Genomic DNA, 27,538 nt, shown 5'->3' with positions numbered 1-27,538 from the left:
GAGGAGAGGAGAGGAGAGGAGAGGAGAGGAGAGGAGAGGAGAGGAGAGGAGAGGAGAGGAGAGGAGAGGAGAGGAGAGGAGAGGAGAGGGGAGGGAAAGAGAAGCCTGTCTGACAAAGCTGATTTTTCTGTACAGCTGCTGCTGACAGAAGACGAGAGTGGGAGCAGTATGTTCAGCTACATTAGCCAGGGATGGAGTTTTAATAGGCTGCAGACGGAAATGGTGACGGCAAAGTTAGGAGCAGTGGGTAACTCAATTCGAGAGAGCGGAGCTCCCAGGAGATGACAGCAGAGGCGCTGTTTTTCCGTTTCACCCATGGGGCAGGTCCGGTGTCGGGGTCAGGGCGGACACTGGCATTGGGCACTTTTACCTCAACAAGCACAGCTCCTCCGGCTGCGACTCATTAGTGATGCCGGCCCCACAGCTGGGGACAGAGCTGTCATTTACGGTTACGGGAGGAGGGAGGCACCAGCTCCTGGGGAGGCTGTCTGCACGGATGGGGCAGGGCGGAGCCTTTTAACTGCTGCAGCAGCTGAGGATGTGGAAGGTGATGCCACGGAGGTGCCAGCGGCCAACAAATCTGGTAAAGGGACAAACTGGTCACAAAGCAGACAGGGCTCGGGCATCCTTGCGTACATTAGAAAAAGGCCTGCCCCTGCCTGGGAAGGATGCATGGCTGATGAAGAGGAAGGGAGAGATTCACCTCTGCCTGCCCCCTGGATGGACACCCTTGTTCAGCGGACCCCCCGCCCAGCCACACGCAGCAGCCGTGAGAACTAGCCCTGGATAAACAAAGTCCTGGCCTGGCGTCCCTGGCCTCCTTGAGCCAGCCCAACCTGGTGGCCCAGCCCAGCCTCACCGCCGGCCACGAACCCCCGCTCCAGCAGACGGCATTCCCGGCCGTGCTCCAAGCCTGCCCTCTCTGCCTCGCGTTTGTACTTTCACTACTTCTGTTCTCTTAGCCGTAATGCCCTAATCCACTTTGCCTAACGTTACCTCATGTGTTTTTAAGGTCCTGCCCAAATACCACCTCCTCCAGGAGGCCTCCTCTGGTTGCCTCCAAGTCAAAGTGATTTGGGCCTCATCAGAGCTCTTACAGCACTGTATCTCTACATCCCCATGTCAACATTTTGGGTCACCATTTACTTCTTTCTACTCTGTATAAAGTAGTGTGTCGTACTTGGATGTGTGTTTCTTATCTTTTCTGCTAGACTGTGAGCCCCTGAGGGCAAGGTCTGTTCCTTATTAATGTTACATATCCCAAAACACCAAAGCAGGGTACCTGGCACATGAAAGGTGTTTCATACACCATCGTATGGAAACGTGCTGGGCAAAGCAGGTTTACCCCAGCTCTTGTCACCTGAGGACCATAACAGCACATCATCATTTGACATGGAGGACATCACAGAATTTTCCTAACTCGTCTAGTGAAGTTTGTTTTTTTTAAACCTCCAAATCCAGAACAGGAAACTGAGACATGGAGAGCTTAAGTATTGTGTTCATTATCAACAACTAGTAAGTGGTGGAGGTGAGACTTGAATCCAGGTCACCTGGTCCAGAGCCCACACCTGTGACCATGCGCTGGGCTTTAACTACTGTTGAGGGACCGTGGGTTTAGTTAAGCTGGTTCTCACCTCTTCACTTACAAATGAATAATATTTACATATTGTTTATGCATTATAACAACTATATATTAACTATACTGATTCCTAGAACATAATAAATCACCAATAAAAGTAGTCACCCTTAATAAATATTTTTGAATGAAAGAAATAAAGAATGTGGTCTGGGCAGGTTGTCATCTAGAATGTGATATCTAAAAGGAATATCATGCAAACCCCAAATGCAAGCCCCATGCATTAAATTTTTCTAGTAGTCACAGGAATAAAGGCAAAATAAAGCAGATAAATTTAATTTCAATAAAAATTTTATTTAACCCAATATATTCGAAATTTTATCATTTCAACATGTAATCAATATAAAAGATATGAACAGAATATTTTACATATTCTTTATAGTAAGGCTTCAAAATCTGGCTTGCATTTTACACTTGGAGGCATCTTGATTTGGACTAACCACATTTCAAACATGCGAGAGCCTCATGTGGCCCGTGGCTACCATGTCAGACAGCACGGAGCTAGCAGGCCTAAGAAAAACTCCCCATGAAAAGTATTACTAGGAAGTGAAACTCCTGCTATTTGAGTTATGATATATTTCCCTTTTCAAGAGCTCATCATTACAATGTGAACACCTCTGGGAAACATCAATTAACACTGAGGCTGGGCTGGTGCTGCAGCTCAGACTGGTTGGGATGCTGAGAAGACTCATTCATTGGTTAAAGGTGTGAGTCCCAGAGTTGGATAGACCTGAATTCAAATCATGACTCTGTCTCGTATAGTTTGTGTGACCTTGGCTGAGTCCTTTAACATCGCCGAGCTGTCCCTCATCTGTGAGAGGGGTGCAGACACCCACCCCATGGAGCTGAGCTAGGATTGAGCACAAGGCTTGCAAGGCCCACCCAGGTGCTCAGTAAGCATCAGTTCACCCTTTTCCCCTAGACCTCATGTCACCATAACTGTCCCTCTCCCTACTGCTCCTCTGTCACAAACACACTCTTCCTGCTTTGCCCAGACGAGTCCCCATTATTGGGGGACTGCTTGTTTAATGCAGACAGGATTTGTTGAGTGTCTAGGACACAGAGGCACTGAGGGGTCCCCGAAAGTTTACCGTGTTGATAATGGTTGTTTCATGCCAGCACTGATCTGAGGATTTTCAGGTTTGCGATGACTTAGACATTCCCTTGGAGCCTGGTCTCAGCCTCTGCACCCCTCTTACACCCTTGCCCGGGGCCCCTGTCCCATCAGACCCAGACATAGGGTCCCAGTGGGAGAGGCGGACTCTGCCTCTGACCCTGCCCACAAACACCTCTTCTGATTCTATGCCTCTTACCACTTTCCTCTCCTGGACCCGGGACTTGTTGGTCCACTTATTCTGTCACAGCCTGTCACTTGACTCTGTCTTGTTCCACCTCTAATACAAAGGCAAGCTGTGTGAGGGTGGCCCGAGGAGGTGCACACAAGTAGAAGAGCCCTGGGGGCCAGGGGCACATGTCAGGGTATTATCCAGGGGCTGGGGCGGGGTTGGGGTGGAGGGAAAAGCCAGAGTCAAGAGGTAAAACCCAGAGAACAGGGCAGCCTTCTTTGAGCCAAGAAGTCTAGCTGAGGACCTAATGGCATTCAGCGTGAGCAGAAGTAGGGACTTTCAAGACAGGAAAGGGAATGACACACAGTAGTTCAGGCAGTCCAGGCGGCTAAGTGTGCACATGAGGTGTATGTTTTGAAACAATTCTTTTACTCATGGCCCACAGAGGATCTCGAAGCAGGAGAGCCCAAAGCCCCCTTGCTTGTTTGCCAGGCCTCAAATGCTTTGTAAACACCTCTGCCCACATGTTGAAGACACCTGCCCCTTCAACTCGGACTTGGCCCCAGTGCCACCAACTACTTACTGACTGTGGCCAGCTAAATCAGCATGCCATTCTGCACTGGTGCTTACTCCACCCCAGTCCTTCCTGGCCATGATCTCTCCAGCCTTGCTCTAATTTATAGGCTGTGCCCACCTAATCCTGAGGTGTGGCATTGGGATGCTCACTGTCTTGAAGGGATAGATTGACACAGCTGGGAGGTGCCATAGAACACTGATGAAGGGTTTTAGTGTCAGAAAGACTGAAATAGAAATCCCAGCTCTGCACTTGTTGTTATGGCCATAATAGAGTAGTGTAATCTCAATTTTCTCCTCTGTAACATGGGTATAAGATGTGTCTTACAGAGTTGCTGTGAGATATAAATGAGGGAATAATATATGTAAAGTGCATCGCAATACCGAGCATCTAGGAGGTGCTGGATCAGTGGTAGCTTAACTGAAACAGCTACCAGCCCCAGCAGCTCCAGCAGCTCCAGCAGCTCGCTGTGGCTGGAGTGCAAAATCCCGAGCCCGGTGCCCGAGGCCCTGTGCAAGCTGGGCCTGCATCTTCTCCATCCCATTCCGCGCACTGTCCACAGGTTGTCTCCAGCCTGGCCTTACTCAACCACGGGCGCTCAGAACCAGCCCCAGTTCTGCTTCCGCCGGGACCTTTGCACCCACCCTCTCCACCTGACTGGCTCCTCCACACACCAGTCAGCCCCCAAACCACAGGGCTCCCTTTCTGCAGAGCCGAAGGCACCTCACAGGGCCCTCAGCTGTGTCTCTGTTCTTTGTGCTGGAGCCATTGGCACCAAAAGCATAGAACAAAAGCAAGTGTGTAGTGAGTGTTCACCCTGTTCCCAGGGACTATGCTCTGCCCTTTACGTACATTATCTCAATTAATCCTCACTGACCTCGGAAGTAGATTGTATTACTAGCTCTGTTTTTCAGGTGGAGAACTCGAGGCTTCCATGCATTAAATAACTCTTCCCAGGGAAACCAGCTGTGTGAGGGGCTGAGAGCCCAACCTGGAGCAATGTCACTCCAAGGCCTGAACACTGGCTGGGCCATGTAAAGGGAATGAAAGGATGGGTGGGTGGGTGGATGGATGGATGATATAATCAAGCTCCAAAAAGTAGAGAGTAGTGGAGTAGGGAAGTAAACTCTTTAAACAATCACTGTGGTCTTTTTAATGAGTATTTATAATTTATGATACATATCCACTCCCGATGCTTAAATGCTTTACAAAACAAAAACTCAAAGAGAAATAAAACACCAGAAGATGGTTCTCACTATCACCCAGCACCTCCGTTGTCAGTCAGCCATCCTTGTAGGACACAGAACATGGTGACGATCGGCCACCTCCTGCCTTTTCCCTTCTCCTTCCCACAGAGAGATGCTCCCTACGGTGCCGCTGCGATGCTGGTGAAAAGCGCGCTCACAAGGTCCAGGCACGAGTGAGCGGCGATGCCGGCTGGCCACCCACCTCCGGCGAGGGGAATGGGGGGAGAAGGAAACATCTGGAAGCAGGGGCACTCCGTTCTGGACCTTGTGCACATGAGTGATGCACTAAGACAATTCTCTGCCTTATCATAAATTCTGCAAACTCATGAACTTCGCAATCTCTGAAGCTCAGCGCTGTGCGGGAGCCACTTATCTTGTGCTGAAAGCAATATAAAAACAGATGGCAGAGAGCGCGTCGGGAGATAAATCAGCGGCCTGCTGCCAGGGGCTGCGGGCAAACCGCACGGCCAGCCTCTCCGCACTGGACACAGCGCCTGCTCCACGGGCTCCCCTGGGGCGAGCGGACGGGCTGGCAGGGAAGGTGGCTGGCAGGAGGAGGCAGGGCAGTCCCTTGGGGAGAAGAGAGGGAAGGGCACCTTCACGGTTGGCCTTGGGAAAGTGGCCAGGGCTTTCCTGGGGAGGAGCCCTGGATGGAGGAGAGCTCGGGGCGCTGTCCACAAAACAGCGGCCAAGACCAGAGCTTTGGCATTTTTAAGGCCCTTTCCATAGTCACTGCACTAGCTCCTCACTGCAGATCTGCAAGATATTTATTTCTGCAATAGGGAAACTGTGATTCCAGGATTGGAAGGGACCGAAGTCACACGGCAGAGCCAGAACTTGAATCAAGGTGTCACGATGCAGTGCTCTGTCACCCACAGCACAGGGTGTGACTTGGCCTTGTTTGACTCTCACCATAGTTCTATGAAAAGAAGTGAAATGGAAATAGGACTCAGAGTTTAAATGCCTTGCCTCAGGTCAGAGGCTGGTGTGTGGCTGGCTGAGGAACACCCTGCCCCACACTTCCTGCACCTCCCTGCTGCAGGCCAGCCCACAGCACACCTACGACCCAGCTGCTTTTGCCCTGGAGCCAAAGTGAGTTTCCCAAGAACCCGGGCCATGCCCATGGCTGCTGGGGACAGGCCCAAAGCAGAGAGGCAGCAAGGGAAAAGGGAGCGAGACTGAAGGAAGTGGTAAGAGTTGGAAGAAGAGAAAGGGGAACATGAGAGGCAAGAGATGGGTACCTGGTGTCCTACAGGATCCAAGAAACATCTCAGTGCCACTGGCTCAGGGTCGGCCTATCTGGGAGCGGGTACAATGGAGCCAGGGAGCAGGGACATCACCAGCCTGTGCTGAAAAGTGCCACAATACCCTCTTCTCAGAGGGGCTCAGCAAAGAGCAAAGACCATTTGGGTTATATTGTTTCTGTGCAACAAGGACGTGTTTAGTGAGCACCTACGTGGTGCCAGGCACTAAGGAGGGCTGATACAGGCAGGGAGAGGAGACGCCACGGTGGGGGCAGATTCTTCAGATTGGCACAGGCCTCAGATCCAAGGCCTGAAAGGAGGCAGGGACTAGGCGAGAATGAAAAACGCAGCCCAGTGCAGCGGCACGAACACAGATGCGGGAGGCAGGCTGAATCCCAGCCCCGCGCTCCTGACACTGTGACTTTCAGCTGTTCCAGAGCCTCTTTGCACCCGGTTGCTTGGTTGTCACATGGGGCTGGTGCTGCTCCTTCAAGGCTTGCGGAGATTCAATGGGGTGACAGATGAGACGCCCTGGCACCTATCCAGCTGAGGCCCTCAGCACGTGTTCACTCCCCCTCCCTCACCCACCTGGGATTGCCCTTGCCTGGCTTCTGTAATCCACCCGCTCGCCTCAGCCACCTGCCACGCAGCTCACGCCTTCACGCTGCGTCTGTGTCCCTGTGGTGCTAAGTGTTTGTTTGCAGGGGTTTAGAGGACCTCACGTCTGAAGTTATGTATTTCTCTCCTTTCTGTTGAACTTCCCCAGAACAGAGATGACGCCCCCATTCCCTTATAACCTCCACACTAAGTGCCATCCAGGACCCTGGTCCCAGGAGCCTCTGGGTCTGAGTTTGGGATGAGTGACTGTGTGCAATACAATGGGACCTCAGGTCCACCTAATGCACACGGAGGTCCCGTTCTGTCCACATGCTGCCTGTGTCTGGCATTTCACACTCACTGTCCTGTTTAATCTGCAGGAACATCCATGAAGAAACTGTAATATCTTTCCTACCAGTGAGGGAACTCAGGTCCAGAGATCTGAGGCGTCTGCCCAAGTCCACACAGGTCCTAAGAAGCCAAGCCAGAGTTTCTGTGATGAACAGCAACAATAACAAACATTCGGCATTGTTAACATCTCCCACTTCGTTCTCTTAACCTAGGAGATAGATACTATTGCTATTCTCATTTACAGAGGAGGAAATGGGCACAGAGAAGTCAGCAACTTCCTCAAGGTCCCGTGGGTAGGAGGTGGTGGGGCCCAGGTCAGCTGGCTGCGGCCTGAGCAGACACTCGCCGCCCAGGCCCAGTGCAGGCGGAGGTCTGGCTGCTGTGACTGGACTCAGAAGGTGGCCACAGGGAGGGTCTGCCAGGTTTCCAGGTGCACATGCGCCAGGGTCGCTCTCACACAGGGGTGGTTTAGGGAAGGTTTTCTCTCTGCCCCGCCTCTCCAGCCCCCTCCATGGAAAGGCCGACACCAGTTTGGAAGCAAAGCGTAGAAAGACCAGATGTGGGGAGGGGCTGACACAAGCCTGTATTTCACTCAGGCAACGTGACGCGTGCGTGTTTTTTCAAAATATCCCTCTCTTCCCCAAAATGATCAGGCTCAGAGCCACGGCTGCACTGAGACAATAATCACTAATCAAGTCGAAGTTTCCTTCTCATCAGTTCAGTTGTTACAGGAAGAAATGCAGCCGGCCTGTGCTGGGCGGGAGGCTGCTCATCACTGCCACATGCCAGAGGGGTGCCAGGATGGTGCCCAGGGCCTGCGGGCATCCTGAGCAGCAGCCTCTCTTGGCACCACTGGCCATTCAGCATCTCAGCTGCTCTGGGCCAAAGCCTTCTCAGGGTGCTGTCTCCAGCTCCCCCAAATCTCAGGCTTGAAGCAGCTGGGGATAGAAAGGATGGAATCAATTGAGAGAAGCGTTGCCTCTGAAGCCAGGCACTGGGGTTCGAGTGTGGCTCTGCCATTTATAGCCTGGATCCTTGTAAATGTCCCCTGACATGTCGGCCCTGCACGTGAATGGGATCAAAAGCACATTGTCTTCCCCAGAAATTCTACTCTCCCGTCAAAATGTAGCCCAGACATCGCTCCCCTGTGACTCCTTTCCCACCCACGGCCTTTTCTCCCTCCCTGAGTTCGTTGTCCCTCTTCTGCATTTCCCAAAACAGGTTACTTAATATCTGCTAGAGTGCTTGTCACTCCGAGGGATGGTTTCATTTAAATTCTGCCTGTTTTCTAGACCAAGAGACCATGAGGGGAAGAAATTGTGACACAGTCGTGACTGTGACTCCACACTGGCCCACCACGCCTGCCTGGCACATGATGGTGCTTATTACATGCTTGTTGACTGAATAGTGAATGAAGAAGGAGCAGTATGTGTACTTACAAATCTGTCATCTGTAGTCAAATGCGGTGCCTCTGCCCTTAGCCAATGTTATCAAAAGCAAACCCCTTTCCAGTCTCTGGCTCTCCAGCTCTAATCGTCAGCCAGACCAGAGATGTGCAGGACACAAAACCTGGGTGAGCAACAAATACGCAGAATGTCACCAAGAGTTTCCAGCCACCAGTTAATGCTACTTCACTCAATCTAGATTAAACCTCTTATTGGGAGGACTTCACATTAAGTGTGGCTGAGTTAGCTGTCGTTAATTCCCCCCCTAGATCTGCTCATCTCCAAGTGGGTCCTCTCTTCCTCCACTGATCGGTTTCCTCTCTGGTGGCTGGAATTGATCTCTATCTTCTGGAATATTGAGTGGCCTGGGCTCTCGGGCAGGGAGAGATCTGAGCCTGCCGGTGGAGCCAGGCTCCCTCTGCCAAGAGACTCCCCGGGGGGGACTGCCTGATGTTCTATGAGCAGGAACAATAGGTACCCTGCTTGTGAGGTGCTATCACCAACATAATCTGCGTGCTGCGCTGAGCAGCAGCTGCAAGCTGTCGTTGCATTAAATGGAGATGCTGAGGAGTTAGCGAGGCCCAAAGCCTCTTGAGACACTAGCTCTCCTCCAGGGCAGCAAAGGGCAGGTGGGTTTGCTGCTTTTCTGCCCTTCCCTCATTCCCACCCCCATCCATAAAAGAAGGCCCCTATACCCCCCCACCCCCCACCTTCCTACCCTCCTCTTGGTGACCTCACAAAATGCCTGGCATCTCGGCAGGGAGCCTACAGAGCACAGCCGGTGGGGCAGCCTCCACATATGTGAGGGAGCCTGTGTGGGTTGAAATCTATCTCCCAAAAGGATGCTGAAATCCTAACCCTACCACCTGTCAATATGACTTTATTTGGAAATAAGGTCTTTGCAGATTATCAAGTTAACATGAGGTCATTAGCTTGGGCTTTAATTTAATATGACTGGGGGTTTTTTTGTTTGGGTTTTTTAATGTCTTTATAGGAAGTTAGACACAGACATGCACACAGGGAGAGTGCTATGTGAGGACTGGAGCAATGCTGCCACAGGCCAGGGGGCTCCCAGAAGCTGGGAGCAAGGCCTGGAACAGACCCCTCCCTGGGGCCATCCGACGGAGCCTGGCCACACCGATGGCTGCATCTTAGACTTCAGCCTTCAGGACTGAAAGAAAAGGAATTTCTGTGGTTTAAGCCCCCAGTCTGTGGATTTTGTTACCGCAGGCCAGGGAAACCAATACAGAACCCAGCTTGGGCTCTGGAGCCCCGCTGAAGCAGAAGGGCCAATGGAAGCTCTTGCAAAAAAGGGTATGAAGAGAGCTCTCCAAAGTGTGATGTTCCCTTTCGTGGCTACAGAGGCGCAGTGGCAAGAGCTCGGGCTTCGGAACGGACACGTGTGGGTCTCTGGTTCACCCCTCACGGGGTGTCACTTTCTCCACTTGTAAATGGGGATCAAAACTGAGCTTGCATTTCTGCCAAGAAGACTAAACCAGAAAATGTGTACAAAGCCCAGTTTAACATAAGCACCTGACTCAGTAAATGGAAATTACTGCTCATTACCGTTGTCGCTGTGATTGCAGTAACTATTAAACTAATACCAGGGAGACACAGAACGGCAGGCAGATCCAGCACTCAGTGAGACCCCACCGGAGCTGTCTGATCCCAGGCTGCTGGGCTCTCTCACCCCCGGAGCAGTTCCTCCGCCTGCAGCGCCTCAACCCCTTCCTCAGGGCCACAGCCGGGTGTCGCCGGCAGGAGCAGCTCCAGTGCCCGCCCACGGTCAGCGGCGTCCTTCGGGTCCTCTTTGGTGGGAGTGGGGTGATGTGACATCTGTGATTCATGACGCAGCCGCAGTAGCACAAGGACTCCGAGCAGGTTATGAAGCCATCAATCTTGAACTGAGGTCTCTGGAACGCTACAGCCGGAGAGAAAAGGTTGCCGCGGCCTGGGGGTGGGGGTGGGGGAGACCTTGCTGAGGCGTCCAGGGATGAGCAAGAAGAAACCGGTGCAGCCAAACTGGAGAATTAGAAACATTTTCTCCTCTCCCTCTCTGCCATCCCAACCCTGTCCCTTACCCCGACCCCACCCCAAAGCACACATGCACTCGATTCACCCCGCCTCAGCTTGACGGCCCTGGGGAATCTGCCACATTTGTCAGTGAAGAGCTGGTTTGGGTCATTTGAAAGCTGAGAAAATCTTGGAACTTCTCAACCGTGCAATTGACACTGTCCTCATCTGATCCCGGAATATCTTGACAATTCTTTCTTCTTTACAACTCTTTCTACTGTTATATGCTCACCCAAGACCCCCTGCATCAGACCACTCACAGTCCTGACTCATTTCCGCCCTCCCTGCTCTAGGGCGACCCCTGCCAAGAAAGAGCCTGGGCCTTAGACTCAGATTGGGGTCAGGAAAGTCCCAGCAGGGAGCAGGGCACACTGAAAACAACGGGGGAGGGGGGACTCAATGCAGAGACTGTTTACAGAGTATGGGAAGCCTTAGGGACACCAACAAGAGCAGGGCCAGAGGCAGCAGGGAGCCATTATCACTTCCAGGCCAGAGGAGCAAGAGATGGGAGACCAGAGAGAGAAGATGTGGCAAGGGGAATGGCCAGGGCTGTGGCTTCCGGAAGACGCCCTCGGCCCACTGGGGAAAAGCCAGCGGGAAGGAAGGGAGGGAGATAGGAACCCTGGCTCACTCTCCACCAGCCAGCCACTGGCAAGGCCCAACAGTAAGCCGAGGGAGGGGGGCTCATGGGTAAAATTCCTACGTCTAATTCTCCAGGGTACAAAGCGGGGTACAGGGAGGATCTGGGTGAGCGAACAGAAGATATCCAGCTTAAAGCCAGTGACCCAATTCCGATTTTTCATGTATCAGCTGTGCGACTTTAAACAAGTAACTGAACAACTCTGAGCTCTAGTTCCCTTATCTATTTTTCTAAAAAGTGGAATCAGACTTGTCTGCGAGTATACCTCTGTGAGGACAAAGAGGGTAATGCATATAATGTGCTTTCCACAGTGCCTGGCACATGGTACATGCTCAATTGATAATACCTATTAGGAGTTTTTAGTCTCACTGAAACACCAGGTGAACTCCCGTATCTTCCGTCAAGCGTCCTCCGGCATCCCCTTTGCTCCCTCTTCGCAGGGCTTCTGCAGCTCTGCGGCGGTCCCGCGTGACGCTCCCTGTCGTCAGGTCATTGCTGTTCCTAGAAAGACCTTTCCGACTTCCAGGTTAAAACTTCCTCCCATGCTTTCTTCGGTTGGTAATTTCTGTGTTCGAATCACTCATCCTTCTGGAGTGATTTTGCTGAAGGCGAGAGTTGCAAACACAAGTGCACAGGCAGGTGGCACATGTGGGCAGGGACGTTACAAACCCGAGTGGAAGTGGCCGGGTGGGGCCCTGGGAGGTGGAAACAGGTCCCTAAGGGAGGAGCCACCGCTCAGCTCAGGCCGTCTGTTCCTGTCACAGAACAGTGATCATTTTCAATCATCATTTTTAACAATTACGGTAAACGCTTGCAACATAAAATTTACCGTCTTAACCATTTCACAGCAATCTTTTTAAGACTACAAATCAGGTCATAGTGTCCCACCGACGGCGACCTAAAGCCCACCTCCGCCTTCTCATCGCATTCCACAAAGAATCTGAACTCTTCCCGCGGCCTGGCCCCTGCGTGACTTGCCCGGCCGGCCTCTGAGGTCTCAAAACGCTCACATGCCTCTGCTGGCCCCTCGCTGTGACCCAGTCACAGGGACCTGGAACCATCGGCTGTGTGCCTGTCCCAAGGCCTCTGCTCTTCCTTCTTGTCCCCAGCATTTCAGCTCAAAAACCAGAGAACTTCTTGAGCACCTCACTTAAATTGCCAGGTTCATGTAGAATCTCCCAGTGCGGAAAGGTCGGAAATGAACCCAGCGCTTCTGCTGTTAGCTCTTCCCGTGCACGTCAGCTTCCTGATATGTTTTAATTTCTGGCAGTGCCTCACTATCTCTCTATTCACAAACTTTTTTCATACTTTTCCTGGTTATTTCACACGGTTTCTTTTCTAGAGGAACTGTAGCATTATTTTGTAAAATTCCTCCTAAAATTCCTGTTTGTGTTTTGGTTGTGACACTTTAAATTTGGGAAGGCTGATGTGAAGGTAAAGCGAATCGGTTTCTGAAAGATCAGTGCATCTTCCTACTTACTCAACTTCAGTTTAAAAATCTCACTAGTTTCAGTTTTCCTTCACAGAGGCCCTACACATCTCTTGCCGTAGTTATTCATTGACATTTTATCTTCTTTGTCGTTATTATGAATGGAAGTTTTCCTTCCATTACACTTTCTAACTGGTTATTGTTAATATAAAGACCTCTACTAATTTTTATAGTCTGAACCTTTTTAACCAGTCATTTTGCTAATAGTTTTTTAATAGTTTTGTGAATAGTTTTTTAAGTGCTTGTCTTAGTTTTTCCAGATTTACACTCATACCTAAAAATAAGTATTTTGCAACTTAATATTCTGTATGTCTTTTTTTCTAATATGTACATTGTTTCTAAAATAATGTTGAATAATTGTGATGATAGTGGGTATCCTTGACACTGACTTTAACCAAAGTGCTTTTTTAAGTTTTAAGCGTGGTGTTGCTTTGATTTTATGTGAAGGAAGCACTCCTCTATTCAGAATTTAAATCGTGAATGGGTATTGCATTTTGTCAGATGTGTTTTCATTGGCATCCATGAGGATGACCCCAAGGAGGATTATCCTGCTTCACCTGCCCCCTGCTACAAGACCCCCCTGAATTCCTTCAGGAACACATCCAGGGCTCCAGCCACCAAGGCTAGGCCTGGTCCCTGTTGAGCAGCCCTCCCACCGCTGTGACATGGCCTCAGAGTTAAGGGAGGCCCTCATTGCTCCATGTGTCCCTGGTAAGACACCCACCCCTGTCATGGTGACATTTGCCAGGGAGACCAATCCCCAGAGGAGGCCACATGGAGAACTGATGATACATCCTCCCCAAAAGATTTGCAGGGCTGAGCTCATCACCTCCTCCAACCCTGCTTCCCTCTCTTCCCCCCCTCCTCATATCCCCACACGCAAATGTTTCAGCGCACATGCTATGCAATACCCGCCCTTCCAGACCCATGAGACCCACGTACCCTCCGGGACTCAGGTTATCATTGGCGAGAGACCATGGAGAAAGGTCTAGCCCTTCTCTGATAGCTCCATCGCCTTCTTGTTCCCTGAACCAGGCTCCTCCCTGAGACACTCCCTTCTAGGGAACCCCTGAAACGGCAGCCCCGGGAGCGTCCTCAGACACAGAGTGCAGCAAGCATCCCCTGACCTTCCCTGCTGCTTCCAGGCCGTCTCTCCGCACCCTTCCTCTGACCCTCCCTCTCCTTTTGAGCATGTGTTATCTATCTGTGAGTCCCCTGCCGTGACCTACCAACCGTCCTGTCACCTCGCTGCAAGGTTCCCTCCCTGTTCCCGTCATTGCTCTCAGTCGCTTCATCACTCACACAAATGATTCAGACAACACCCAGCCTCTCGCCCCCTCCCCCAGCTCTTCACTTCCAGTGATGTGAGTGGTTTCCTCCAGTTTAAACTCATGCCCTGAATTTTGTCATCCCCAGTAAATGCACCACCCTCAGGCCACCGACTTCTCTTCCCTGACTCGCTCACCCTGGCACCTCTACTCCAAAATCATCTGAATCCCATCAATAACCTGTATTTCCCCCCCGTCTAAAACTTCTCCCCGTGTGCTCTTGTCTCCTCGATCCTTGCTACCCAGCTTAGATTCCAAATATCGCTCCAACCTCTCCCTTGCTCTCTTCCTCTGTTCAATTCACCCGCCGAAGCTCCATTCTCTCTACACACTTGCCCTTCTTGAACGTAAGGGGTCCACACCTCCACCTTCCCATGGCTGCTCAAAAACTGTACTACATTTCCCGGATTCCTTGCGCACTCTCCCGGTCACTCTCTCACATCCTGGCAGGCGCTCATCCCATCACATCTGCACTCCTCGAGTAACAGGATTTTTAGCTTCCCCCTCAGTGCCCGGCGGCCGCTTCCAAATGTCTGACCCGTTCAGGCCCCTGTTCAGAGTGTTCATTAGTCACCGGGGAGTGAATCTTTACCAGCAACCACCCTCCTTAAACCTCCAGCGCTCTACTCTTTACCCTCCCACTCCTTACTCTCAACTGATGACTTGTTTCTTATTTTGCTGAGAAAATAGACACAATGACAACAGAATTTCCACATCCTCCCACCGCAGACCGCCAGCTACCTGCGCCCCCGTTGCCACCCTCTAGGGCTCTTTCCTGGCCTGATGCGCCACATGCTCCCACGCCTTCACTCAGCAACCCCCCTGTCCCGCCCACTCAGGGGTCTTGCTCCTGCAGTTGGTCTCCTCTCCCATCACCGTTTCTTGTTTTCCATAATCACTTCAAGTGACATAAAAATGCTCCACTTCCTCTCATACGTAAAAAAGAAACCAGAATGCAGAAGCCCACCGACTCCGTACCATTCTCCAGCCACTTTCCTCTGTGGCTCTATAATGACACCCTGTTCTCAAGGTCTCCTCTCCTCCCACCCCTTCTTGAACGTCAGGTGTCCACACCTCCACCTTCCCAGTCCAGTGCCAGTTCTCAGTCCCCGCATCGCCTGACATCTCAGCAGCACCAGCGCAGCTGATTAACACTGTCAACTTCACACACTCTCTCACTTGGTTTGGGGACCCCACTCTTTTTAAATCTCTCCCAAGCTGCTCCTTCTCAGCCTCCTTGCAGCTCTTCCTATTTCCCTGACCTCTAAGTGACCCTGTGCCCTCGGACTCTGTCCACAGGCCTCTTCTAATCTCAACCCCTGGCTTCAGTTACCATCTGTACACCGATTGCGTCTTATTTTTGTATCTGTAGGCCTGACCTCTTTCCTGAATTCCAGACGTTATATCCAACTCTCTCTTCCACATTCCCAACTGGATGACTAATAAGTATTACAAACTCTACACAGCCAAAACCAAACTCTTGAGAATGCTAGACTCACGTAAGGAGGAAAAGTCGGGCTGGCCTCAAAGGGACATGTCCGGGTCAACACTTAGTCTGCTTCCCCCAAGCAGGGCCCTCCTGACACATGCTCCCCACTCACCTCGCCACCCAGGCCAAACCCCTGGGGTCGTTCTTGACTTTTCTCTCTCTTCCTTGGACCCCCAGCTAAACTGTCAGAAAACCCTGCCAGCTCTACCTTAGGAACAAGGCCGGAAACGAATTACTTTCCTATCTCCACCACTACTAACTTGTCCAAGCCATCAATACCCCTTGTTGGGACAAGTACAAGGGCACCATAACTAACCTGTCCCCTGGCTATTTCTCTGGCCTCGTCGGTGACCACCCTGCCCATCTCCCACTCTGCTCTGATCCTCCCACCTGCCAAGCATGCTCCTGTCCCAGAGCCTGTCCCAGGCTGCCTTCGATGCCTGAAATGCTCTTGCCCAGACAACCACATTTCCGTCCCTCCTTCACATAAGCATCTGCTCAAAAGGCGCCTGGTCAGAGGGGCCCTCCCTGACCCACCCACCCAAAACAGCACCCCTCGGCCCCTCCGCCATTCTCCATCCCTTACACTGTTTTACTGTCTTTGTAACATTTCTCACTGCCTGATATTATATTATTTATGTATTCATATTTTTTTATTGTATATCCCTCCCTGCTGGAAATGTAAGCTGCACAAATACGGGGACTTCACCCCCTTCCCTCCTGCTTATCTCCAACACCTAGTACAGTGCCTGATAATACGAGCATCGAGAACCTTCCTTAACCCTTTTATTTTTTAAACTAGAAACCATGTGGTCGGGAATGAGTCCCAGCAGCGGATGGCTGGGGGCAGAATGAGAAATGCCGAGGGGCAGTCAGTCCCTCGTGGGGAGGCAGCCGTCTGGCTGGGTGCTGGGGGAGGGACCTGTGCTCTTCTCTGTGCCCCTCAGAGTAGAGTTCCTGTCCACTGGGCTGGGAGGAGGGAGAGGGTCTGGGTTCAAATCCAAGACTCACTTTTCTTACAGAATTTCTAGTAGATTTTCTTGAATAAATGTTTCTTTGCTTGCTGTGTGCCCTCAGGACCATTTCTAGGCACTTTAAATGATTTCTTAAAAATAACTTTCACCAGCTTTGTGGGGTGACAGGTGCTTGGACCTCCTCACACCATCGGGTCAGGTGAAATTCTGCCCCAGGCCTGTCACCTTGCTCTTTCCACATGGTCCTGCCAGGCTGCCCCCTTGCTGTTTGGGGTTTTTAAATGCTACGGGTGTGGAGAGCCTCTTGAGTCATAGCCCTCAGTGAACCAACATCCTATCATCCTATCATCCTATCATCAGGGCCCCTCTATGGTGATCTGTTTTTAAAAACTTACCTCCCTTTATTCCATCCCTCACTCCCATCGCATCCCAACCTCCCAGGCAGCGGACTATTCTATTTATAAAGAACCTTTTGTGTTCTGTGTCATGCTAAGTGTGTGTTGCATTATATATGATCTTCTTTTCCTTTTCTTTCACTTGGCACTGTTTTTAGGCTGCACCCATCAGTATATACGAGTTGCTGCTTTTAGAGGCTGCATGGTCCTTTATGCTGTGCGCCTGCCCATCACATCTGCCCACATTCCCGCCATCGGATGCCCAGATTGCCTTCAACTCGCCACCACAGGTAGCACTGCAAGGGACACCCTCACCTGGCCTACGGATCTGTGTAAGGGTCTGTCTTGGATACACATCCCAGGGGGCCTGGCTGGACACTGCTGTGTGTAACTGCCTAGTTCAGGCTGCTTCCCACAATGGCTGCCCCAGGCCAGGCCAGCCACGTGCCACCTTCCCACCAACACGTGGCATTACCATGATTCTCTCCGTTCCATAGGTATAAAGTAATGCGGCGTTGTTGTTTTAATTTATATTTCTTTGTGTGCTTATTAATCTTTAGGGTTTTTCCTCTCAATTGCTTATGCATATCTTTATAACTAACATTTTTTTGTATATAATATGCATTTGGTACAATGTTAAATACTTTATATGTTCTATATAACTTAATTCTCAGAACAAACATGTGAAGTAAGTAATATTAGCTCCCTTTTTACCAAGACTGAAACTACAATTTAGAAAGTTTAATAACTCTCTTAATATCATATACATTTAATTAGTGCTGAGCCATGGCTCAAACCCAAGTCTCTTTGGCTCTCAAGCACCTATTCCTTAACCACTGCCCAACAAGGCCATCCAGACTGACTGATGCCTGGATGCCTGGGAAAGAGAGTTGGAGTATTTCAGGGGGGGAGGGGCATAAATGCACTAATTTTTAAAAATAATAATTATTTATAGAGTACTGTGGTAGGTGTTGGGAGTAGAGAAATAAATGAGGCAGAAAGACCCCTGCTGTCATTGAACTTAGGATCTATTAGAGACAAATATTAAACAAATACACTATAATCTATGAATTACTATTGTGGTAGGAGTTGTTAAGAAGTAGACGTGGACATAATCAATCAAGCTTTCCTGAAAGAATGACATTGACGTTTGGATGATGTAAGAGAGAAGGTGGTGTAGTCAGAGTCCATGAGAGAGCACAGTGGTAGCCCCTTATCTGCAGTTCCACTTTCCGTGGTTTCAGTTACCCGTGGTCAACTGCAGCCCAAAAAATACTAAGTGAAAAATTCCAGAAATAAACAATTCCTAAGCTTTAAATTGCTCACCATTCTTAATGTTGTGACGAAATCTCGAAGGGTTCAGCTCCTCCCACTCGGAACGGGAATCATCCCTTTGTTCATGTGTCCACACTGTAGATGCTCTCACCCACTAAGGGCTTAGTAGCCACCTCACCTGTCACATCAACTGTCGTATTGCAGTGATATACTCAAGTGACCCTTATTTTTCTTAACAATGGCTCTGAATGCAAGAGTAGTGATGCTGGCATTTCAGACATGCCAAAGAGAAGCTGCCAGGTGCTTCCTTTACGTGAAAAGGTATGTACATATAGGAAACGTACTATATATACATAGTAAATATAGGGTTTGGTACTATCCACGATTTCAGGCATCCACTGGGAGTCTTGAAACATATTTCCCGCAGGTAAGGAGGGACTGCTGTAGAAGCCCCAAATCAACAGAAGTCATTAGAGACAGAAGCAAAGACAAGTATTAAGATTACTGCTGCTGATAAAACTGATAAGTACATACCCCATAGTCTAGAAATTGATTTTCTAAACATAAACCTTGAAGACACGTACAGGATGTTATAACAGTAAAAAAAATTAGGAAAAAAACCCCAAAATTTTCATCAATAGAGGAATGAATAAATTATGATATAATCACACACAGTGAAACACAATACAGCAGTTAAAAGAATGAGCTAGATTTATGTGTATCCACATGAACACATCTAAAAAGTATAAAATAGTTACATACAATATAAATACATACAATTTAAAGCAAAAAATACAAAATATTAACATTGTAAAATCCTGGATGGTGGGTTCACTGGTGTTAGTCTTATTTCCTGAACAGTAATATTTTTTCAGTATTTAAAAAAACAAATTACCAAGTTTAGTCTACTAAAAATGGCATCATATTTAAAATGTTAATATTTTATGTTGAATAGTCTGCCAGAATAGCTTTTCCCAATGCTAATTTTATTGTTATTGACGAAACCTTTGTGTAGGCCAGGGTATTCAACTCACAGAAAGTAGTCTTTGGCATTTGTCAAGCTCTGGGTTTCAAAGGTGATAGATAGGCTGTCCCAGCAACTGTACTTTATTTGTCTGGAGAAAGTAAAGAACTAGGTAGGTCTGGTTACAACACAACTGTGGCCCCCGATCACTGGGCCATGGCCTAGAGGTCAGCATCTGTCGCTCCCCTTTTCATTCCCTCCACTACTGTTGGGCTGTCTTGACCACTGGGATCCATTCCCTAGTAGGGTTAGCCCCTGACATGTTGCAGAACGGTGGCGAGAACTATGTGTGTGAGTCCTGGGAAATTTTACTGATCATGAGGCATTCACCATGCTGTGAAAAGTGAGGAGCCACTGGGGCCAGGCTGGGCTCAGAAAGGAAAGACCAAGCATGAATATTCCAGTAGCTTCTTTCTAGCCCTTCCAACACCGTGCACTCTCTCCCATCAGATACGTCACAGGCTTCTAATCTCATGTGTATGATCCTTTCTTTGATGCGTCAAGATTGGTAACACCCTCTGAAGACCCCGACTTATCCACAAGTCACATATACCTGGATCTGAGTTTCCTATTGGAGGAATTTGAGACGTTAGAGATGCCCTAAAGCAGCTAGCGAGAAATAAAAAAGAAGAAAAGAAAAATCATTATCAAATATGTGGTCACTCACAGCTACTTTGTTTTATGGAGATAAAGTCGGTGCTTGGCAGAAACTCATGATGACTAAAATTTCATCCAGCAAATTCAATTTGTCCCCATAAAACCTAAAGACACTGCCACACACACTGTGACATTTGTCCCTCAGTAGCTTCACAAACTGAATTAGGTAGAACTATTGATCTAGTGCGATGTTCTGGGACAGTTTATATAGCACAGGATTATGTGTTATTGAAAGTTGAAAGTATCCACTGGTAAAAGTCTGTAGTTTGAAAACCTTTACTTCTGAGAAAACAATCCACTGATCAAGACTTCTTGAAAAACTGAAATAACTTTATGCACCGAATTCTGATATAATTATAAAAACTAATCATTTAAATTTTCCTTATGAATTTAAATTATTTAGGACACAGATTTCAATCATATGTTTAAGTACTTTTGATGTTTCTAAGGTTCTTTTGTATAATGAGCTCCTCGCTCCTGACTTCACACATTTGTTCCATCTTAACCAAATGAGGCACATCCTCAAGGAGTTTTGCTCCCATGAAGAATCTCATTATTATTATCGGTGGTAACACTAGTTACCAGTTTAAGAGCCTATAGATGTACAAGATGCTTTATGTGGATTATACCTTTAGGAGCCAAAATAACTCTACACGACATTGAAATTCTATACAAGGCCCTTGCCACTATCCCCACTCGGTACAATTTACAAGACCTTGAGCAACAACAGGCTGGAGTCTATCATTCCAGTCAGCAAACTGAAGACACTCGGAAAACCCAAACTGAAATTTCTCTATTGGTTTTTGTGTTCCATGTTGCTGAGAAGCCAAAGGTGGGGTGATTTTCACCCCTGGGCACCAGCCGGTTCGTTTTGCCGGGGGTTTGGTTTGCTTGGCTTGTTGCTCCCCGTGATCATTTTCTGGAACCGAGGGAGCCCCTGTGATCTGCATATTAAGTTGTCTTTCATTTCTGGAAAGTTTTCTTTCATTCTGCCTTGTTATTGCTTCTGTTGCCCTCGGTGTGGCTGTACCTTGAAGACGCCTGCAGAGCTCTGTCTCCCACACCTAGGCCGTTCTCTCTAAGCTCTCTTGCAGCAGAGAAGAGTTGTTGTTTTAATTTTAAAAGCATCGCTGTTTTAAATGTCCACAGCCAGAGCTGCTCTTCACCGCTTCCAGCGGGACTTTAATTCTCCTACTGCACCTCCCGTATCCTTAGAACCCTTCCTCGCCAGCCTGTTTTCTTCTTGGCACACGTCCTTACTGAATTCTCTCACCCAGGCCTGCTCCTTCCCAGCAGCTCTCTGCTCCTGCCACGTCCTTACACCCCAGTGAGAACAGCTGGTATCGCTTGGGGTGCTTTAGGTTACAAATGCTGTAAAATCAGCTTACACTGCAACGAAGCAATCAGGACTGTTTGAGCAGAGCTCAAGCTCCGGGTCACAGCGCTTCTCTTGTTCTGCCCTCCCGGTGACGTGCCAGTCGTCACCAGGCTGGCTCGCCACGGAGGCCGCCGGAGCAGCCGAGCGGCGGCACTCACGCCAGCGCCCACGCAGAGAGGGGCCGCGGGGCCTCGGGGAACTGGAGGAAATCCCCAGCTCCGCTCGCTGATGGCCTTTGAGCCAAGCGCCGTGACCAGGATCCGCTCGCCCCGCAGGCTCAGGTCTCACAGTGATGCCTGAGATGTGGAAACAGGATCTCGGCGCCCCTGGGCGAGGCGAGGTCCGCTGGGGAAGACTGGCAGCCTCACCAGAACTCTGAGTGTGTCAGGAGAGGAGACAATTACCGGCGGTTTGTTGAGCTTTGGTCTAGGTCTTCGTTTTCTGTAGCATTTTGGAGGGTTTCGTTCGTCTGGCTGGCTGGCTGGCGTATACCTAGGGTATTTTCATGGAGAATCACAGGGGACTCTTCTGTTTCTCTTCACCTCCCGCAGACCTCATGCATTGCTAACACCGATCAGCAATAACTCCAAAGCATCTCCTGAATCCGACCCAGTTCCTGCCATGGCTACTGTTTACCCTAATCCCAGCCACTGTGGTTTCTCACCTAAATCATGAAAACAGCCTCTGACACTCCGTTTTCTGCCAGGCAGCCAGAGTACTCCTTTAAGACAGTATCTAAAATACCTACTACATTTAGAACAAAATCAAATCTTAATCGTGGTGTAATGGACCCTATGCGAAACGGGCGACATTTCCCTGTATTCTAGCCACCGAGACCTTCTTTTGGTGCCAATTGACTTCTGCCTCAGGACCTTTGCAGTGTCCATTCCTTATGCCTCATGGGTTTGCCCACCAGAAAGTTCGACTTTTCCTGACCACTCCATATAAAATCATGCCACCACTCACCCCAGGGCACTGTCCTCTCCTCCTGTTCTCTTCATGGCATCTCTCCCTAACCTAAGTTATCTGATTGGTTCACTTGTTCATGCTCCACGGTAGTGAAAGCGTTTTGCAGACAGGACCCGCACTTCCCCTCCTCACCACTATATTCCCAGCACCCACGACAGTGCCCGGGATCTAGCAGTCACTCAGCAAACACCTGAATGAACAAATGACGGAGGCCAGATCTTGTGAGAGACAATTGGCTGTGTGGAGCCAGAGGCTCATCCTCTTTACTTCTGACGGTGTCAGTAAGGGTTAGAGGTGGGTGGGACTGGGAGAGGGAAGTAGATTAGGGTCGCAAAGACATATGCGACGTGCCCAGAGTCACAGGCAGAGGCAGGAAAGACAGGTGAGCTGCGGTGTGAGTCTCCTGAGCACCATCGCACCCCCGCCTTCGGCAAGAGGGAACCCTGCCTAACGTGAAATGATCAGTGTCTGTCCAGAAACAAGAGACAAAGGTGGCCAGACAGGGACTCGGATTCTTAGAGCTCATTTTCCAAGAATACATGAAATATATAAAAGAAACTGATACGAGGCTCTCTGGGAAAAAAAAAAAATCAGTTACAAACAATTCATATAACAAGCCCTGAAAGGCTCATATATCTTCCTAGATTTATTAAATTTCATTTCAAAAGTTGGTTATAAATCAGCCAACAAAACCCCTTTTCTAACCGTCTCCAATATCCTCCACTGCTGTTATTTAGAACCTTAACTGCCATTTTCACAAAAGACATAACACTTTCCAGGGCCTTCGACAGCCAATAACGCCAGCTGATTTAGACGCTCCATTTGGGCAATGGGTTTGAATGAGCCCCACGAGAGGGAGGCCCAAGAGGTTGAGGGATGGGTCGGGAGTTTGGGAGGCTGCCGAGAGGTGGGAGAAGGCAGAGAGAGCAGAAGCACTGCTCACATCCACAGAGAAGCAGGCAGGGCACCCCTGGCTGTCCCCAGACGAGCCACAGGCCCTGTGGTGCAAAGCGGGAACTCTGCCCCTGGGGAGATCTGAGCTGAAATCTGTCTGGCTGCTTCTTCCCAGTGTGTCTGGGCCGCGCTTTCGAGCCATTTGGAAACCGTGCTGTTGTCTGAGATGAGAGCATCGCAATCTCACTGTTGTTGGAAGCAGTGCATGAGACGACGCGTGGAGAGCGCTTAGCGGGGCCTGGCACGTGGAAGGCCCTGACAAATGCAATCTCCCAGGGGCCCTCCTGTCAGCCGCACATCTGCTCCCTCTCGGGACAGTCCGTCTGCCATGCCCCTGGATGAATTTGTAGTAAAGCCTCATTAATCTGGACCTTACTCATTTAGAATTTATGATAACTCATCAGTGGCCTAAACTGGAATTTACTTTTATAAATGCTATTTAAAAAAACGTACAGGGAGGTTCGAACAAATTTATGATGAGACTGTTTAAGTTAATGGCCCATTCACTGCTACTATACGAATAGTCATTTACATACAAATAATTGATGTGCTAATTACACATGACTCTTAGCTACACAGAAAGCAGGTCTCTGATTCGAAGTACTGTTCAAATGATTGAAAATATCGAAGTTGTTTTAAAACTTAGTTTATTAGATGCTTTTAAGAAATTGACGCTATAAGGTAAGTAACTAGCAATGTTTTGCCGATTTTTAATATAATTATCTTGTAGATTCAAGCATTGGTGGTGTTTAAGAGAAGGGTCAGCCTAGCCCTGTTCAAGCCCACGCTGGGCCAGGGAGAGACTGGGGCGAGGCCAGGTCCCCGGCTCCTGCCCACCCTGCTCGCACCTCCTCTGAGCCTCCGGGGGAGCACTGTCCTCACAGTTAGGATCTTCACAGTAAACAACAGCCATTTCCCCACTGCTCGAGCGTCTGTAGCACTCTTTATTTTTATTCTGATAAAAACTGCCATTATCGTAACGAGGCTTTTTAGGAAAACAATTGATAATCTACTCCGTGAGCTATAGTTGCCGTGATTACAGTAGGTAGTGACCACATGCAAACACTGCTCATTTAAAGCACTGATTGGAGTGAGAAGTGGAGTAAGAAAAAAATTTTTTTAAAGGGTCAGTTGAGAGGAAATTTACTCCTATTTAGAAAAAATACAATCCTATGGCTTCTACCAAATGCAAAACAAACAAATTACAATTTCCTTCTGACTTTCAATAGAGAGCTCAAGAGACCTAGGGTAGAACAGATGAAGAAAATATACCACGTTCCAACAGGGCTTTTAAGCAGAGCAAACCTTTGGTTACGGAGTTTCTGGCTAAGATGAACTCACAAGGGTTGGATTGACCCTCCCACTTAAAGCAAATTTTAAAAACAACAAAATATGTGTAACAACAGTGTTCAAGAAAATAGACATCAGACAGGGAAGCACAGTGATCCCCGAGAGATGGGAAGCTCCCAGGTGAGCCCCGGATTGCCCCAGGCCTGCCTAGGAGAGACGCAAGGCCACCGCGGGGGGCGGGGGGCAGCGGCTCAGAGTTGAGGAGCCTGAGCTTGGAGCCGGGGAGGCCAAGGCAGCTGGAGTTCAGGGCAGCACAGGTGGAATCTCACAGGTCTGCGGAGGGTCCCCTTCAGCTGAGCACTGACACGATGTGGAGGAGCTACCCACGGCCCAGGTGACCACAGGGGCTTGTGACTGGGTCTCACCTGAAAGGCTGTTAACCAAGGTAAACTGAGTGTTACCAGAACAGTGAGGCAGAAACACAGTCCGGAGGCTCTGAGTTCTCACTGGAGAGAGATGTGAAGTTCAAGAGGATGAGCGCTATGGTGGGACAAAGGGGCAGGTACAGGGACTTCATGTGGCAGGTGCCCTGTCCTGACGGCCCCAGTTCTGTTGGCACGCTCTTCATGACCGGCCACCTGAAGGGCTGCCTTGGGCTGCATACCTGGAAACTTCTCATTCTTAAAATGCTCTTCCTTGCTTCTTAAACAAACCAGTTCCTCTGTTAGCAGAAGATTATTGCTTGCCTTCCAGAGCCCCTCCCTCTTCTCTTCTGATCACCTGCATCCCCGCCTCCTACAACCTGGGCCAGAATGGGCACGGCCATCGTCTTACAGGAGCCCAGAGGGCAGGGTCTGGGTCTCACTAGGCTGCTGTGCCAGCCCTGATCACAGGGACTCCTCAGGGGGTAGCCTTGTGGGCTAAGCCAGGCCAACCAGAGCTCCTCCGTCAAACTTTTTTTCACCAAGAGCTGGGAGAACTTTCTTCCTCTATTGTGATAAATCTAGACTCATGGGAGCCTAGAAGCTGCTGGTGGCCACGTCCTCCAGGAATACACTTTTGGTGATTGGAAAGAATGAAGATGACACAGAAAGAATTAGAAATGATAAATGGAGTGAAGAAGACTGTTTGGAGTTTAAGTCACTAGGTTCAGGCATTTCTGATGCCATCGTTATGTGAGATGATAAATTCTCCCTTTTCCCTCAACTAATTCAAGCTGGTTTCTCTTATCTGCATTGAAAGAAGACCGGAGGGACACACTGGAACTTCTTACACCTGATCTCTGGAGTTAGAGAGCATGTATTCAAACCTTATTCCCCACGGCACGTCTTCAGATATTTGAAAATAAGTATTGTGTCCTTCCTAAACTACATCCACTCTTTCCCAGGAAAAATACTTGAGGTTTTCCAACTTTTCTAATATGCTATGGTTTCCAGGCCCCTCCCTGTGGTGGTCAGTGTCCTTGCGGTGTTTTCTAGCTGTCCATGATCATCTTGAAATGTGTAGACCTAATAAGCAAGGTGCTCCCACCTTGGTCTTCAGTGACTGGACCACATTCTGGGCACAACTCCTTCTCTTAATACAACCCAGTATAAGGTCAATGTTTTAGGCAACTCTATTTTTCTTGACTAAATCTGAGATTGTGATTATTGTGAATCCCTAGTTTTCACATGAATTACTACAAAGCCAGGTATCCCCAACCCTACAGTTGTGCCATTAACTTTCTAAATTAAAGACTTTATGGTTTTCATTGTTCAGTTTCATCTCACTTTGTTAACTTCATGCCCCATCTTATTATGATAATTAAAAATCGGATTCTTTCATCTGTAACATTAGTTATTAGTCCTAAATATGGCAAAATCAACCTTTCTTGGCTAGGATCATAGAGAGAACTTTTGGGGTACCATAGACATTCTCTCTTCTTAGCCCTATGAGCCCTTAATAGGTAAACCTCTAGCAGATAGGCAAAAATGACTGGTGTCGTCTCACCACTCCAGTTGTTGAAAACCAGAGCTGCCTGATCTTGTATTTAATTCTATCCACTATCTATTAAAATTCACTAAAGCTTGCTAAGCCTCATTTCCTTGAAAGCCTATAAGGTTTCGGTTTCATCAAAGTCAAGTGTATTTAATTAACACAATCTAATTTATTCTGGAAGTGGTCAAGTTCTCCAAAGGTACTCAGTAGAGCTACTGGTGTTTTTATAGGAATTAAACACATGATATGATAGACAAAAATGAGTGGGCTTTGTACATGCCATTGCTACCACCTCTTTTGCATACAATTGAATAAGTTATCTTTTGTTATGAAACATTAATCCCCTTTGCTAAGTGGAGTAGCTCTCATCTCAGATTCAGCCTGCTGAGGAGTACCTAGGGAACCAAACTTCAGGGATCTGGCACTGACATGATGAGGAGGGGACACAGTCCTTTGGAGAAGATTGCCCATTTCATGATGTAAAAATATTGTCTTTCTGGCCCGCCCTGGAATATCTAAGGCTGCCCTCCATGATACTTCGAATTCCAAGAAGAGCTCAGATATGTAGGCACAAGGTTGCAAGCAGGAGGCCCAGGCAGTTAGTCATATTAACCCAGGAGGACATGGTCAGCAGGGGTCATATAAGGAATTGGTGTGAACATCTCCACCACCACACTTCAAGGGACTTCTCTGTAATGAGTTAAGCGGTAACTTCAAAAGGATATGTTCATGTCCTAATCACTGGAACCTGTGAATATTACCTTATACATTAAAAGACTGAATTACCTTATTTGAAAAAAGGTTCTTCCCAGATATACTTAAACTAAGGATCTTTTTTTAACTGAATTTATTGGGGTGGCATTGGTTGATAAAACTGTACAGGTTTCAGGCGCACAATTCTATCACACATCATCCGTGTGTTGTACTGTGTTCACCACCCAAGTCAGTCTCCTTCCATCACCATGTACCCCCTGTGCCCTCTCCCACCTCCCCCGACCCCCTGAGCTAAGGGCATTAAGACGAGGAAATTATCCAGGGTTATCCAAGTGGGTCCTAAATCCAATGACAAGTGTCCTTATAAGAGAGAGGCAGAGGGAGTAGGACTCGGGCAGAAGAGAAGGCACAGAGGAGAAGGTGGAGTGAGGACCGAGGCAGGGACCCGAGGGGTGCAGCCGCAGGTGAAGGGCTCTCCCGGAGCCTCCAGAGGGAGTGAGACCCTGTCCACGCTTCATTTTTCTCTTCAGGC

Source organism: Miniopterus schreibersii (assembly GCF_964146895.1).
Source record: "Miniopterus schreibersii genome assembly, chromosome: 12".
NCBI lineage: Eukaryota > Metazoa > Chordata > Mammalia > Chiroptera > Miniopteridae > Miniopterus > Miniopterus schreibersii.
This window is presented reverse-complemented; position numbering follows the sequence as displayed.